This window comes from Zingiber officinale, chromosome 5B (genome assembly GCF_018446385.1).
Source record: "Zingiber officinale cultivar Zhangliang chromosome 5B, Zo_v1.1, whole genome shotgun sequence".
Lineage (NCBI taxonomy): Eukaryota > Viridiplantae > Streptophyta > Magnoliopsida > Zingiberales > Zingiberaceae > Zingiber > Zingiber officinale.
In genome coordinates this window covers 74,014,479-74,019,556 of record NC_055995.1, presented here as the reverse complement: position 1 = coordinate 74,019,556, position 5,078 = coordinate 74,014,479, and positions in this window count along the sequence as shown.

Sequence of the window (5,078 nt, the reverse complement as noted above, 5' to 3'; positions counted from 1 at the left end):
AAATAAAAGAACATAATTTCGAAAAACATATTCGAAATACTAGAATCGTAAGCCTCTTGTATTTGGTATTATTTCCATAAATAACTAGCATGATGCGGAAAGGAAAAATTACTAGTTATACCTTCTAAAAAGACCTCTTGATCTTCTACCGTATTCCTCTTCTAACCTCGGACGTTGTGTGGGCAACGATCTTCCGAGATGAGAACCACCAAGCACCTTCTTCTTCCTTGTAAGTTTCGGCCACCACAATTCTCCAAGAGAAGTAGAGGTCCGGCCACCACCACCAAGCTCCAAGGGATGCAAGAAACAAAACCACCTTTCTCTCCTTCTTCTCCTAGCTAGAACCGGCCACCATCAAGAGCTCCAAGAGAGGTTGCCGCCGGCCATAAGAAGAAGAGAAGAGGAAGAAGTTAGGGTCGGCCACCAAGGAGGAAAAGAGAGGAGAAGAATAATAGAGTTGATTACACGTGAAGACACCTCTACCCCCTCTTTTATAATCCTTGGTCTTGACAAATAAGGAAATTTTAATAAAAAATTCCTTAATTCTTTTGTCATAAAAAAGAAAAATTATTTTAATTAAAAAACAATTTTCTTCTTTTAATAATAATGGCCGGCCACTTCTAATTCCCCAAAACAAGGAAAATTTAATTCACACAAGAATTAAAACTTCCTAATTTGTTTCTAGAAATTTATAAAAATTTCTCCAATAATTTTTATCCCTTTATGATTGGTTAATAAAAAGAAAATTTTATAAATTAAAATTCTTCTTCTAAACATGTGGATAATTTCCAAAAGGAAAGTTATCTCTAAAAATTAAAATCTCTTTTCAATCTACAAATAAGGAAAGATATCAAATCTTTTCTTAATCTTTTGTAAAAACTAATAAAAGAGAATATTTAATTTTTAAACTTCTCTTTTAAATTATTATCATGGTCAAAAAGGAAAGTTTTTCTTAAAAATAAAATCTCCTTTCAATCTATAAATAAGGAAATATTTCAAATCTTTTCTTAATCTTTTGTAGAAAGCTTTAAAAGGAAAGATTTAATTTTTAAACTCTCTTTTAAAACTATGATATCCACATAAGAAATAATTTTAATAAAAAATCCTTTTTAATATGATGTGGCCGGCCACCTAAACTTGGGCTCCAAGCTATTGGCCGGCCAACCTTGGCCGGCCCTAAGCTTGAGCTTCAAGCTTAGCTTGGCCGGCCCCTATTGGTTGGGTAAGAAGGTGGGTATAAATCTCTATATACAAGAGGCTACGATAGGGACCGAGAGGAGGAATTGGTTTTGGTCTCCCGATGAAATTAAGCTTCCCGTGTTTGCCCCGAACACACAACTTAATTCCATCAATAATAATTCATTGCACTAAAGAACTATTATTGAACTACCGCACCAATCCCAAATTACATTTTGGGCTTCTTCTTATTATGAGTGTGTTAGTTTCCCTGTGTTTAAGATGTCAAATGTCCACTAATTAAGCGAGTTACTGACAACTCATTTAATTAATATCTTAGTCCAAGAGTAGTACCACTTAACCTTATCGTCATGTCGGACTAAGTTCACCTGCAGGGTTTAACATGACAATCCTTATGAGCTCCTCTTGAGGACATTCTCAACCTAGATCACTAGAACACAGTTTCCTTCTATAATCAACAATACACACTATAAGTGATATCATTTCCCAACTTATCGGGCTTATTGATTCATCGAACTAAATCTCACCCATTGATAAATTAAAGAAATAAATATCAAATATATGTGCTTGTTATTATATTAGGATTAAGAGCACACACTTCCATAATAACTGAGGTCTTTGTTTCTTTATAAAGTCAGTATAAAAGAAACGACCTCTAATGGTCCTACTCAATACACTCTAAGTGTACTAGTGTAATTATATAGTTAAGATAAACTAATACCTAATTACACTACGACCTTCCAATGGTTTGTTCCTTTCCATTATGGTCGTGAGTTACTGTTTATAATTTATAAGGTACTGATAACATGATCCTCTGTGTGTGACACCACACACCATGTTATCTACAATATAAATTAATTGAACAACTATATTTATCATAAATGTAGACATTTGACCAATGTGATTCTTATTTCTAGATAAATGTTTATACCAAAAGCTAGGCTTTTAGTATACACTCTAATAATAACAATCCAGAAGAAGCAACTGCTTGTATTGCTTTATCTAAGAATGACTCTTATGCAACGTCTGCATCAGGTGGAAAAGTTTCTCTGTTAAATATGAGGACTTTTAAGGTGCGTAGCCATATTTTATCAACACACACTCAGAAGAATTTTTTTTTTTGTATTATTTGTGTGCCTTTACCTTCATTAGATTCGTCTGGCAAGAAGATGTTGTTGATGAATATATAGATTCGTGCATATGTAAGTGAAACCCTTCCCATTGTTTGACAAAAGATGACATATTCTCAGACTGAAGCAACACAATGGCATATTAAAAGGTGGAGCAAAAGCATGCTCTGGTGGAAGGCCTTGGAGTCTTGCATGTATTATTCGAGGATTCAAGGATCGAAGTGAAGGTAAATGTCTTTGCTTGACTTTATCAAGTAGATAGCGTCAAGTTAAAACAGGTGTTAATGCCTCGTGTGTCAAAATCAAAATTGTTGTTATGCATCGAATAAGAGTTGCAAATCTTTTACTACTTTTTACAACTTTGTTCTGCAACTTTTGGATAATCTATTGTAGGATGCCCAAGATTGTTCAGCAAGTTTATGATTCTGATTCTGCTTAGGCTCAGTTTTAGTCTATAGCTAGTTGATTCTAATTTTGACAAAATATGACAAAATTTTTTAATGAACCCATATCAGGTGGTTATTAGTAAATAGGACAAAGAAATATATTATCAACATCAATGAACCCATATTTTTGCTAACTATTTGGTCAGCTGGTTCTTAGTTCTTACTCCTCAATTGAACTCTATGCAATATGCATGACTAAACCATTGGAGTCTTAATTTTGTCAAGGTCTTCACTTTGTTTAACTATATTATATATTTTATTGAATGTCATTGAATATGTATATTTTTCTCGTGTTCTGGTTATTTGAATTTACAAACTAATTGCACAGATGACAGGGAAGAGGGATGATTGGGAAAAGGGAGGAGCGAACGAGAAAAGGAGAATGGGGTCGGACTTCTACCACTAAGGACTTCAGAGCCGACCACTGAACTATGCTATGGGACCTAGGGAAAGGATTGAATGTTGGATCTGGACAGGAAGTGAGGCCTACTGCTCCGTGGGGTACCCATTAATGGTTAGGGATAATATATCTATTAGCTAGCTTTTGATGTAAAAAGAATGTTTGGGTATTTTATGGATATTGTTCTAAGAAGATTATTTATATAATTTGTTAATATTTGTGTATTTTATGGATATTATTGAATGAAGAATATTTGTATAATTTGTGAATATTTGTGTTTTTTTTTTTTTATTGTCGGTTTTTCATGGTTTCGGAAATCAAATTTGTGAAAAAATATACATATTACATCGGTTTTCCACCGCTATAAAACTGGTGTTATTAACTAATATTACATCGATTTTCCACCGCTGTAAAATCGGTGTCGTTAAGTGATACTACACCGGTTTTAACCCGATGTCTAAAATGGCAGACTTTTAACATCGGCTTCATAGACATTGGTTGAAAATGAAATAGACACCGGTGGAAAATCGATGTCTATGAAGGTTTTTGTTGTAGTGGTTGATTGTACTTACGTTCTGTGCATATGTGTCCAGTGGGATTATTGGAGATTTTTGGTTGATTATACGTGTGTAGTTGTGTACATGTGTTTGGTGGGATGTGTGGATTTATCATGACGATTATATTCATGTCGTGGAGTGCTTATGTGGAGTTAGAGTTTGCATGGATGATGACAGTGTCTGTATCATGATTATATATATATCATGTTCATCATTCATTGCATACTGATGACTATCGTCTCCTTTATAGTTGAGAGGGTTGTCAGTTTTTATAGCTGTCCACTCTACCACTGATGGAGAGTGGTAGCTGGGAGTGGAGCTTTGTCCTGTCGCGCTTACTCAGCTGCTCAGTGTTGTCACTCTGTCAGCCTCGACCACTTTGGAGTAGTGGGTCTTGAGGGTACAGTAGTCGGAGAGCTTGAGTTGTGAGTGGTCAGGGACCCTTAGCTATGTAGTTAGATAACTACATAGTATACTGTCGCCTCAGTCGCTTTATAGCGGTTACGTGCGTGAGGCTTGTATGGTTTGTCACGGACCCAAGCCTCTCGGCCATACTGGGGTCGTGGTGTCTGGAGAGGTGTCGGGGGTGACCATGGAGCATCCATACGCAGTTATTATTCTTGCATTTGATGCGCGGTGCATCTGTATTTGCATACATGCCTAGTAGATACTAGTTGTATGTGATTGTGGTTGTTGCACTTGTTTGAGATATGCTTGTTACATATGGTTGTCATGCTGCATACATGTCATTTACTTTACATGTATATGCAGTCATATTTATATTGCACAGGTGTCACGGGTATGTCTGTTGCAGATCCAGTGAGTTTACTGATCTTTGTACCTTGCGTCGATTTCAAATTGGGTATGTATTTATCATTATGTCAGTAGTGGTTTGTGCAGTTTGTATGTTAGTTATGATTATGTCTGGTTATTACGTCAGGTATGTTCAGATGCATTGATTATGATAGTATGATCATGTTCTTTATTTCCCTACTGAGACTGTATACTTGTGATCTCCATGTTTTATTGTAGACCGTGCACTATCTTGTCTATTACCCGCTGAGTTACCTATACTCACCACCGCATGTATACATTTATGTTTTCAGGTAGCTTGTAGATTGTAATACCCCGGTTATGAGATTCTAGTTAAGTATGACTTAAAAGGTTAGATGGTACTATCCATATCACCAAGGTGCACCTTCCTTTTCGGAAGCCGAAACTCAAAGACTCCAAAGTTAAGCGTGCTTGGCTTGGAGAAATTTGAGGATGGGTGACCTCCTGAGAAGTTTTCCAGGGTGCGTGCGAGTGAGGACAAAGCACGCTGAAAGGACCTCCGGTGGTCTGTGGA